This window comes from Balaenoptera musculus, chromosome 19 (assembly GCF_009873245.2).
Source record: "Balaenoptera musculus isolate JJ_BM4_2016_0621 chromosome 19, mBalMus1.pri.v3, whole genome shotgun sequence".
In the NCBI taxonomy this organism is placed as follows: Eukaryota; Metazoa; Chordata; class Mammalia; order Artiodactyla; family Balaenopteridae; genus Balaenoptera; species Balaenoptera musculus.
Genome location: NC_045803.1, coordinates 15798288 through 15811076, shown reverse-complemented (window position 1 = coordinate 15811076; position 12789 = coordinate 15798288). Strand labels below are relative to the sequence as shown.

The window sequence follows — 12789 nt, the reverse complement described above, 5'->3', positions numbered from 1 at the left end:
CCCAAGTCCAGGAAGTGCAGAGTCCCAGGCAGGATAAACCCAAGGAGAAACACGCCGAGACACATAGTAATCAAGTTGACAAAACTTTAAGACAAAGAAAAATTATTGAAATCAACAAGGGAAAAACGACAAATAACATACAATGGAACTCCCATAAGGTTAATAGCTGATTTCTCAGCAGAAACTCTACAAGCCAGAAGGAAGTGGCACGATATATTTAAAGTGATGAAAGGGAAGAACCTACAGCCAAGATTACTCTACCCGGCAAGGATCTCATTCAGATTTGAAGGAGAAATTAAAACCTTTACAGACAAGCAAAAGTTAAGAGAATTCAGCACCACCAAACCAGGTTTACAGCAAATGCTAAAGGAACTTCTGTAGGCAGGAAACACAAGAGAAGGAAGAGACCTACAATAACAAACCCAAAACAATTAAGAAAATGGTAATAGGAACATACATATTGATAATTACCTTAAATGTAAATGGATTAAATGCTCCAACCAAAAGATATAGACTGGCTGAATGGATACAAAAACAAGACCCATACTTATGCTGTCTACAAGAGACCCACTTCAGACCTAGGGACACATACTGACTGAAAGTGAGGGTATGGAAAAAGATATTCCATGCAAATGGAAATCAAAAGAAAGCTAGAGTAGCAATACTCATATCAGATAAAATAGACTTTAAAATAAAGAATGTTACAAGAGACAAGGAAGGACACTACATAATGATCAAGGGGTCAATCCAAGAAGAAGATATAACAATTATAAATATATATGCACCCAACATAGGAGCACCTCAAAACATAAGGCAACTGCTAACAGCTATAAAAGAGGATATTGACAGTAACACGATAATAGCAGGGGACTTTAACACCTCACTTACACCAATGGACAGATCATCCAGACAGAACATGAATAAGGAAACACAAGCTTTAAATGATACAATAGACCAGATAGATTTAATTGATATTTATAGGACATTCCATCCAAAATCAGCAGATTACACTTTCTTCTCAAGTGCATATGGAACATTCTCCAGGATAGATCACATCTTGGGTCACAAATCAAGCCTCAATAAATTTAAGAAAATTGAAATCCTATCAAGCATCTTTTCTGACCACAATGCTATGAGATTAGAAATCAATTACAGGGAAAAAAATATGAAAAACACAAACACATGGAGGCTAAACAATACGTTACTAAATAACTAAGAGACTACTGAAGAAATCAAAGAGGAAATCAAAAAATACCTAGAAAAAAATGACAATGAAAAACACGACGACCCAAAACCTATGGGATGCAGCAAAAGCAGTTCTAAGAGGGAAGTTTATAGCTATACAAGGCTACCTCAAGAAACAAGAAAAATCTCAAATAAACAATCTAACCTTACACTAAAAGCAATTAGAGAAAGATGAACAAAAAAACCCAAAGTTAGCAGAAGGAAAGAAATCATAAATATCAGATCAGAAATAAATGAAAAAGAAATGAAGGAAACAATGGCAAAGATCAATAAAACTAAAAGCTGGTTCTTTGAGAAGATAAACAAAATTGATAAACCTTTAGCCAGACTCATCAAGAAAAAGAGGGAGAGGACTGAAATCAATAAAATTAGAAATGAAAAAGGAGAAGTTACAACAGACACTGCAGAAATACAAAGCATCCTAAGAGACTACTACAAGCAACTCTATGCCAATAAAATGGACAAGCTGGAAGAAAAGGACAAATTCTTAGAAAGGTATAACCTTCCAAGACTGAATCAGGAAGAAATGGAAAATATAAACAGACCAATCAAAAGCACTGAAATTGAAACTGTAATTAAAAATCTTCCAACAAACAAAAGTCCAGGACCAAAAGTCCAGGCTTCACAGGTGAATTCTATCAAACATTTAGAGAAGAGCTAACACCCATCCTTCCAAAACTCTTCCAAAAAATTGCAGAGGAAGGAACACTCCCAAACTCATTCTATGAGGCCACCATCACCCTGATACCAAAACCAGACAAAGATACTACAAAAAAAAGAAAATGACACACCAATATCACTGATGAATATAGATGCAAAAATCCTGAACAAAAAACTAGCAAACAGAATCCAACAACACATTAAAAGGATCATACACCATGATCAAGTGGGATTTATGCCAGGAATGCAAGAATTCTTCAATATATGCAAATCAATCAATGTGATACACCATATTAACAAATTGAAGAATAAAAACCATATGATCACCTCAATAGATGCAGAAAAAGCTTTTGACAAAATTCAACACCCATTTATGATAAAAACTCTCCAGAAAGTGGGGATAGAGGGAACCTACCTCAACATAATAAGGGCCATAGACGACAAACCCACAGCAAACATCATTCTCAATGGTGAAAAACTGAAAGCATTTCCTCTAAGATCAGGAACAAGACAAGGATGTCCACTCTTGCCACTATTATTCAACATAGTTTTGGAAGTTTTAGCCACAGCAATCAGAGAAGAAAAAGAAATAAAAGGAATACAAATTGGAAAGAAGAAGTAAAACTGTCACTGTTTGCAGATGACATGATACTATAAATAGAGAATCCTAAAGATGCCACCAGAAAACAACTAGAGCTAAGCAATGAATTTGGTAAAGTTGCAGGATACAAAATTAATGCACAGAAACCTCTTGCATTCCTATACACTAATAACGAAAGATTGGAAAGAGAAATTAAGGAAACAATCCCATTCACCATTGCAACAAAAAGAATAAAATACCTAGAAATAAACCTACCTAAGGAGGTAAAAGACCTGTACTCAGAAAACTATAAGACACTGATGAAAGAAATCAAAGTTAACACAAACAGATGGAGAGATATACCATGTTCTTGGATTGGAAGAATGAATATTGTGAAAATGACTATACTACCCAAGGCATTCTACAGATTCAATGTAATCCCTATCAAATTACCAGTGGCATTTTTTGCAGAACTAGAACAAAAAATCTTAAAATTTGTATGGAGACAAAAAAGACCCTGATTAGCCAAAGCAGTCTTGAGGGAAAAAAACGGAGCTGCAGGAATCAGACTCCCTGGCTTCAGACTATATTACAAAGCTACAGTAATCAAGACAATATAGTACTGGCACAAAAACAGAAATATAGATCAAGGAACAGGATAGAAAGCCCAGAGATAAACTCACGCACCTATGGTCAACTAATCTATGACGAAGGAGGCAAGGATATACAATGGAGAAAAGACAGCCTCTTCAATAAGTGGTGCTGGGAAAACTGGACAGTTACATGTAAAAGAATGAAATTAGAACACTCCCTAACACCATACACAAAAATAAACTCAAAATGGAGTAGAGACCTAAATGTAAGACCAGACACTATAAAACTCTTAGAGGAAAACATAGGAAGAACACTCTTTGACATAAATCACAGCAAGATCGTTTTTGATCCACCTCCTAGAGTAATGGAAATAAAAACAAAAATAAACAAATGGGACCTAATGAAACTTCAAAGCTTTTGCAAAGCAAAGGAAACTACAAACAAGACGAAAAGACAACCCTTAGAATGGGAGAAAATATTTGCAAATGAATCAACGGACAAAGGATTAATCTCCAAAATACATAAACAGCTCATGCAGCTCAATATTAAAAAAACAAACAACCCAATCCAAAAATGGGCAGAAGACCTAAATAGACATTTCTCCAAAGAAGACATACAGATGGGCAAGAAGCACATGAAAAGCTGCTTAACATCACTAATTATTACAGAAATGCAAATCAAAACTACAGTGAGGTATCACCTCACACGGTTAGAATGGGCATCATCAGAAAATCTACAAACAACAAATGCTGGAGAGGGTGTGGAGAAAAGGGAACCCTCTTGCACTGTTGGTGGGAATATAAATTGATACAGCCACTATGGAGAACAGTATGGAGGTTCCTTAAAAAACTAAAAACAGAATTACCATATGACCCAGCAATCCCACTACTGGGCATATACCCAGAGAAAACCATAATTCAAAAAGACACATGCACCCCAATGTTCACTGCAGCACTATTTACAATAGCCAGGTCATGGAAGCAACCTAAATGCCCATTGACAGACGAATGGATAAAAAAGATGTGGTACATGTATACAATGGAATATTACTCAGCCATAAAAAGGAACGAAATTGGGTCATTTGTAGAGACGTGGATAGATCTAGAGACTGTTATACAGAGTGAAGTAAGTCAGAAAGAGAAAAACAAATATTGTATATTAATGCATATATGTGGAGCCTAGAAAAATGGTACACATGAACTGGTTTGCAGGGCAGAAATAGAGACACAGATATAGAGAACAAATGTATGGACACCAAGGGGGGAAAGTGGCAGGGGGGGGTGGGGAGTGGTGGTGGTGTGATGAATTGGCAGATTGGGATTGACATGTATACACTAATATGTATAAAATAGATAACTAATAAGAACCTGCTGTATAAAAAATAAAATAAAATTCAAAAAAAAAATTGAACTTTCCTTAAATCTTTAGAATGAATTTCCTCTCAGTCAGAATGCATTATTATTTGAATATACTGTTAATTTTTTAAAAAAGATTTTGCATATATATTCACAAAGTTGGTCTATAGTTTTCTTATGCAATCCCACCTTTTCTAGTTTTGCAATCAGTGCAATGTGAAATAAATCCATATTTTCTGTCAAGGAAAAATTCAAACATAAAAAATTTTCTCTGACCTCTGGCTTCCTCTCTCTGCTGTTGTGCATTGTGCATCTGCATTATGCATCAACCAAACCTCCCCCATGGGCAGAAACACCTGCTCAACCATAAAGAGCAACATTCTCCTAGTATCAACAAGACAACTCCTTAAAAGATAACATTCCTTCTTGATCTTGTAAGGGGCCACGATGATGCTTAGATCTAGATTGTGTAAACTGTCAATAATATATCATTTACTGTACAAAACTCTGTCTCAAAACATTTATATAACTGTGCCTTGACTTCTAACAGGTAGAACAGTTCTCAGAGCTTTCTGAGATGCTCCCCCCGGGTTATAGTCCTCAAATTTGGCTTGAATAAAGTTTTCCATTTCTTTCTTAGATCAACTGACTAATTTTTTGTTGACAGCAACAATGATGACTTTATAAAAACAGGTGGTAGCATTCTCCTCCTTTATAAATTCCCTTGGAGAATTTAACTATTTGAAGAACTGTAAGTTATTTGGAAACTACTTCAAATCTCAAACACCAACTGAACTATCTAAGCCTTGTCTTTCTTTTTTGAGAAGAGAAATAGGGAATGGCAGGAGGTGGTGTACAGGTACCTTTCTGAGTATTTCAAATTTGCACAGCTTTTAGTTTTCCTTCTCTTTGTATGGAATTTTCGTATATCCATATATTCCTAGAAAATCATTCTTTGCATCAGCCTTGAAAATATATTAATGTAAAGTTTTACAAAGATATTTCTTAATGATATGGTTATTCTCCTTTTTTGCAGTATTTGTATATCTGTTAATTTCCTCTTGACTTGATAAGGTTTGCTAGTGGTTTAATCTATATTTTTGATTTTAAAAAAAATCAGATTTATCAGTTTTCCCTTTCTTCTTTTTTAACTCATTAATTTCTCCGTTTGTATCTATTGATTCCTTCCACTTTTCATATATATCTTCTAACTTCTTTGATTAAACATTTAATCAAGACAGAAAATAAAACCACAGAAAACTACCCACAGTTTGGTATAACTCAACTGAAGAAACTATCCCACATAATCTCATCTGACCTTTTCCACCAAGATTTTTTAAAAATACAATATGATACACTGTCACAGAATCAATAAAACCATGACTTGGGTTTTACAATATGTATGGATCATTTCATCAGGTTTTGACAGTTCTACTACATTTCTGACAGTCCGTTTCTTTTCCTTCTCTAGCTCCCAAATCCCTCATTGTGACAGCACTTTAGAAATCTATCTGGCCAGAGTGGGACCCTAGAGGTTTCCTGTCTATGTGGGTTATTTGTCACATGATCTGACAACTCTTTCTCTGTAAACTAGTCAATCTCCCAAGATGTTTTCTTTGAGATTTAGAAGGTTTGAGCTCTGGCTCATGATCTAACGCAACACTGTAAACAGCTTGTAAGTTTCTAATGTGTAGCTCCTGTTTTATATGTAACTAGGACGCACTATCATATTTATACTGATAAATACATGGGGGATAAGGGAAAGCTCCAACTAATCAATATAAGGGAATGATACAATTAGAAAATCATCATTTGGCAACCATAACAGTAGTAATTGACTCAGGCAACAATCATTAAAGGATAATATTAACACTAGTGAATGAAAGTTTGAGGTTATTTACATGGTCTCAAAAAATGCCCCCATAAGATACTTATTAACATAACTTTATAGTGAACAACCCACTATTAAGGTTACCGTGGATAACCTTAACCAAATGATCAAAGTTAATATTACCAGCAATATGACAAACCAACATCATGCATCTCCTGATATGTGACATTGAGGACACACCATAACTCCAGTAGCAATCAGAAATGTACATATTTCATAAGGAAAATCAGAAAAACTCGAATGAAGGACATCCTATAAAAATAACTAGCTTGTACTCCTCAAAACATCAAGGTCAAAAGAGGCAAAAAGTGACTGAGAAAATATTCCAAATTAAAGGACTCTAAAGAGACATGACAACTAAATGCAACATGTAATCCTGGATTAGATTCCTGGACCAGAAAAACATAATTGTTATAAAGGACATTATTGGGACAGTTAAAGAAATCTAAATAAGGTCTGTGGATGAGACAGCTGTAAACAAAAAATGTTGCTCACCATTCCAGTTCTACAAGTATCAAGTCATTAGCCACTGTGGGTGCCTACTGACAGTGTGCCCTGAGGGAAATTGAGAATGGAAAAGACAGGAGGCACTCTGTGCTTTGGTTAGAAGGGCACCTAGATAGTTAAGATGCATATCTAAGGAAGAATTGCAATGACCCCAAATTCTTCCATACACAGAAAAGCACTAAAATCATTAACTTGAGATGTCTGTTCTTTGTGACTAGCAATAATCTTTATATGCTTGACTACATGTATTTCCCAGTCAAAAAAAATCATATACATACTGGCTTCTCCCCTACCTCTTCGTAGCAATTCCTCAGAGCTGACAGGTTGTCTCCTGGGCTATAGTTCTCAGTAAGACACTGAATAAAACTCAACTCACAGCTCTTATGTTGTGTGTTTTATTTTTGATTTTTTTTTCACTGATGCTACTATGATAACAATAATAATACTGTTTCAATAATAATACTGTTTCAAATGGGACCTAATGAAACTTAAAAGCTTTTGCACAGCAAGGGAAACCATAAACAAGAAGAAAAGACAACCCTCAGAAAGGGAGAAAATATTTGCAAATGAAGCAACTGACAAAGGATTAATCTCCAAAATGTACAAGCAGCTCATGCAGCTCAATATCACAAAAACAAACAACCCAGTCCAAAAATGGGCGTTAAGACCTAAATAGACATTTCTCCAAAGAAGACATACAGATGGCCAACAAATGTATGAAAAGATGTTCAATATCACTAATCATTAGAGACATGCAAATCAAAACCACAATGAGGTATCAGAATGGCCATCAGCAAAAATTCTACAAACAATAAATGCTGGAGAGGGTGTGGAGAAAAGGGAACCCTCTTGCACTGTTGGTGGGAATGTAAATTGATACAGCCACTACGGAGGACAGTATGGAGGTTCCTTAAAAAACTAAAAACAGAACTACCATATGACCCAGCAATCCCACTACTGGGCATATGCCCCGAGAAAACCATAATTCAAAAAGAGACATGTACCACAATGTTCACTGCAGCACTATTTATAATAGCCAGGACATGGAAGCAACCTAAATGTCCATCAATAGATGACTGGATAAAGACGATGTGGCACATATATACAATGGAATATTACTCAGCCATAAAAAGGAACGAAATTGAGTTATTTGGAGTGAGATGGATGGACCTAGAATCTGTCATACAGAGTGAAGTAAGTCAGAAAGAGAGAAACAAATACTGTATGCTAACGCATATATATGGAATTTTAAAAAGCGGGACTGATGAACCTAGTGGCAGGGCAGGAATAAAGACACAGACGTAGAGAACAGACTTGAGGGCATGGAGGGGGAAGGGGAAGCTGGGATGAAGTAAGAGAGTAGCATTGATGTATATACACAATCAAATATAAAATGGATGGCTAGTGGGAAGCTGCTGCATAGCACAGGGAGATCAGCTCGAGGCTTTGTGATGACCTAGAGGGGTGGGATAGGGAGGGTGGGAGGGAGGCTTGAGAGGGAGGGGATGTGGGGATATATGTATACATATACCTGATTCACTCTGTTGTACAGCAGAAACTAACACAACATTGTAAAGCATTTATACTCCAATAAAGATGTGAAAAAAATTTTTTAAAATAATAATAGTGTTTCAATGTTAACTTTCCTGCTTTTGATAATTATATTGTGGTCATATAAGAAAATGTTCTTGTACTTAGGAAATTCACATTAGGGGTAAAAAGGGCTATCATGTCTACAACTTACTGTCAAATGGAGGCAGGCAACCACATGGAGGCTTTTTTGTTTTTTGGCCATGCCCCGCTGCTTGCAGTATCTTAGTTTCCTGACCAGGGATCAAACCCGGGCCACGGCAGTGAAAGTGCCGAGTCCTATCCACTGGACCGCCAGGGAATTCCCTGCAGGCTCTTTTTCAAGCTGCCTTATTCAGTCTCTACAGCCAATGGTCAGTCTCCAAAGGCTAAGAGATTATGACCAGGGGTCTCTGAGGTCCCCCTCCAAATTACCTACAAAGAAGAACCAGCCTTAACTTGTTAACTTCATTAACAGGATCCTGACTCCAAATTCACCCCAAACTGCAGGGTTCACTTAAATGTTTATGTTTTTGGATTCCAGAGGGAATAACAGAAAACAGGCAATCTCAAATGGCCAAGCCAGGGCTATAGAACAGAATTTTGTCCTGATGTGTATCTGGTTTCAGAATTTCAGACAAAACTTCCACATTGTATGAATGTTTTGGCTTCAGATTATTTCTATGATTCCATTTAATTCAAGTTCAAAAACAGGCAAAATTAATCCACTGAATTAGACCCAGGGGCGGCAGTGGGTATTGACTGATAAGGAAGGCTTCGGCATGCTAGAAATGATGTATATTGTGATCTACGTTGTATTTACACAGTTCTCTGCAATATAAAAATTCACTGAGCTGTAGCCTTAACATAAGAATACTCGACTGTCTGTGTATCTGTGTCCAGATCTGGAAACGACCTGGAAAAATGTTTCTTGCATAAATAAAATGAAACAATCTGTATTCAAACTTAAAAAATTTTTTCACATAGACCCACATACTGCCACCCCATCAGGTATAGATATTCCATTTAATTAGAGTTCAAGAACAGACAAAATTAATCTAATGTTAGAATTGGGAGAATGGTTCCCCATGGCAGGGTAGTAACTGGGAGGGGGTATCATGAGAATTTCAGGGTGCTAGAACGTTGTCTTCTGATCTGAACGCCCAGGGGTGTTCTCTTTGTGACAATTCATTGAGCTGTATGTATATTTTTCTATGCATTTTACATCTCAATAAAAGATTTATGTTAAAAACTTAAAAAAGAAAAAGTATTTGCTCCCAAACCTGGCATTAAGCACAGTGTAGGTGATGAAGGAAAAGAGCTACAAGAAAAAGAAAATGCCCTAACTCCCTACCCATGCATATATGTTCTGTATCTTTGATTCTGTGCAGGTAGAAATCAGGAACTGTCTGCTCTAAAAATGAAAGCTTGACATGTATGGCTTCTGAAAGATGTTACCTGCCTTACCTCTCAACTTCCTTTGCTCCTTAAGGTGATATACTCATTGTGTTTTGTCTAAAGACTACATAAGGATTGAATGTAATATTTATAAAAACAATTAAAATACTGTTTCAGCATTTCACCCTTTTATTAAGCTAATGGTCAAAATCTTATTTGCATTTCATTTGTAATTTTGTCTCACTCCATCTTAATCACCATTAGTTTGACTTTAATTTCAGTGAAGAACAGTTTCTAAAAGTAGCTTTAACTTTTGTTTTTGCGGTTGTTATTGTGGTTTTACGTTTATTGAATTGTTCTACCAGGATTTTATATGGCACAGATTCAAGGAGGTCAAACGTGCCATGCGTAAAAAACACAGAACGAAGCAAAAAAATTCTTAGAACACAGTAACTTCTAGATCCAGTTTCTTTTCCTTCCATAATTCATCTTTTTTTCCCCCATCCTTATAGAGATATAATTGACATATAACACTGTGTAAGTTTAAGGTGTACAATGCCCTGATGTGATACATGTATGCATTGCAAAATGATTACCACGACAGGGTTAGTTAACATCTCCATCACCTCACATAATTACCTTTTTTTTCTTTCTTTGTGTGTGTGTGTGTGTGTTTGGTGAGAACATTATTTTTAAGTTAAGCCTAGATAAAAGTATTTTCCGAATGCTCTCAAGGTTTGCTCCTTCAGCAAAATCTTTTACATCAGTTTAGATACTTACTCAGTAAACCCTTTGTTTTCTAACCACAGGCAAAGTTACATCCATCCTAGCTGCCATGGAGTCAGAATAGATTTCCAGAAACCAGGCTGACTCTTCGGATGGTGTCACAGATGGACATGTCATTACATTTTCCAGAAAGAACCTTAAAGGAAATATTAGGAGAAATATGCATTTTTAACAAGATGTTACTTCAGAGAATTCTAACACTTGATCCTTTCAAAGCACTTTCACTAATGTGGGGAACGGTAAAAAAGGGAGACGAAGGTTTCTTTTTTTTTTTGGTTGCTCCCCGTGGCTTGCAGGATCTTAGTTCCCCCACCAGGGATTGAACCTGGGCCCTCAGTAGTGAAAGCACGCAGTCCTACCCACTGGACCGCCAGGCAATTCCCAGAGAGGGAGGTTTCAAAAAGAGTTTTGAGGTGGGCTTTGGCCCTAACGAACTGAACGGAACTGGCTGCTCATCAGCTGGGGCATGTCACATGGGTGAAGTGTGTTCCCACTGTGCAGGGATGCAGCCTCAAATCCTTGACTCTCCCATCCCCAACGTCTGCATTTTGCAAGCCTCAACACCAGCCCCCCATTAAGCCTCCTAATCACAGACACATGCGGTGTCTCCAATCTATAACTCCCAGAGGTCCTTGTAGTCACAGATATCCCGGAATGCCAAATTTGACCATCAAAGACCACTTAGTCAGTGACTACAAAACTCACTGATCCATTCTGATTGCCGAACAGTGAAACAGTGAATTACACAGATCCCTGATGGCGAACCCACACTGATTTCCAATGCTATCCCAAAGACTGGGGATCAATCGCTGACTCCCACTGTCCTACCTCCCCCCCACAATTACTAACAGTCCCAATCACTGACACCTCCCCCCCCATTGATCCCTCTATTCCCCATTCCCTGATATACAAAAGTCCAGTCACTGATGCCCTCAGATACCCCCATCGATGATCTAAAGGAAGTCTTCATCACTGATGGCCTAAAGATTTCTCCAAACACTGATCCTCACTGACCGCCCTCAGATACCCCCATCGATGATCTAAAGGAAGTCTTCATCACTGATGGCCTAAAGATTTCTCCAAACACTGATCCTCACTGACCACCCTCAGAACTGAACCTCGAAGTTTCCACAATCACCAGTTCCAGGTACCCAAACAGAACTTAGAACCTCCAATCCCTGACCCCTCAGGCTTCTGATCACTGAGCCCTAATGCCGTTCAAATCAGTGTCTTCGAAGAAACCCATTTGGCCTCAAACCCTTGAAGACTACCATAAACTGACCCCCACGCACTCTCTCAATCAAGAACCCTCGTTTATTGATTCCCATATACTCCCAATCCATCTTCTTCACAGACACTGACACTGACTCACACAAACCCACCACCACAGACTCTCTCCCCCAAGAGGCTCAGACGCCCAATCACTTAACCCTTCAGTACCCTCAGTCTCTGAGCCTTACGGGCTCCCATGACTGACCCAGGTGGGCCACCGTAGCCGTCTGGTCGCCCTCCTACACAGGTCCTGAATTTGGACTGTTTCTCACACTGACCTTTCCCATTTTCCCCGCATCCGCGCCCGTAACCTGAAACTGCCGCACCACGCCGCCTCTCCACGGAATGAGCATTTCCCATCCGGAGTGGCCGTGCGCAGACTCAGTCGCATCTTTGAGGCTGTCGGCCGCCACCTGGCAACCTTCCAGAGAACAGGATTCTGGGTTTGTGAATTTTAACGGTAGGTATGATGGCCGCGCCTGCTTGACAACCTCTCGCCGGGGGCGGCCATGTTTAAATCTGTGCCGTACGGCGAATGACTAGGCCCTTTGTTAGACGATTAGGCTATTTTAGGGCGGGGAGAAGCAAGTGTTCCGGGGTCCCTAAACACAGACGTCACTGCTGCTTTTAGCGTCTCAGAAGCCCAAACCTGTTGAGACCAATATAGAGGCTCCCTGACCTGGAAATTGAGCTTTCTTTGTCTCCAGCTGCGCAGGCAGTGAGGTAAGATGGCCGCGTCCGTTTATACCGCTTTTCACGTGAAATGGGCGCGGCCATCTCTCAGGAGGAACGTCTGTAAAGCAAGGTGAAACTTTTTCTGGGCCAGCTCTAGTATTTGGAGAATAGCGAAGAAGAGAGGCTCTTCTCTTGCGGAGGCTGAGGCCCCAGCGATACTTTACGGAGGGGGCGGAGCTGCAAGAGAGGGCAAGTAG

General features: G+C 38.5%; 1 protein-coding gene across 5 annotated transcripts in view; it reads right to left on the bottom strand.

The window, feature by feature from the left end:
- The window catches only part of ZNF793 (zinc finger protein 793), a 42066-nt gene extending 29843 nt beyond the window's left edge, over nucleotides 1–12223 (bottom strand). For all 5 annotated transcript variants that reach the window (XM_036832961.1, XM_036832957.1, XM_036832958.1 and 2 more), the window contains exons 1-2: nucleotides 12136–12223; nucleotides 10580–10721 (exon numbers count right to left, since the gene is read on the bottom strand). The gene's annotated coding sequence lies outside the window, so the exon portion shown is untranslated. The remainder of the gene's footprint in view (nucleotides 1–10579; nucleotides 10722–12135) is intronic.
- Nucleotides 12224–12789: the final 566 nt, after the last annotated feature.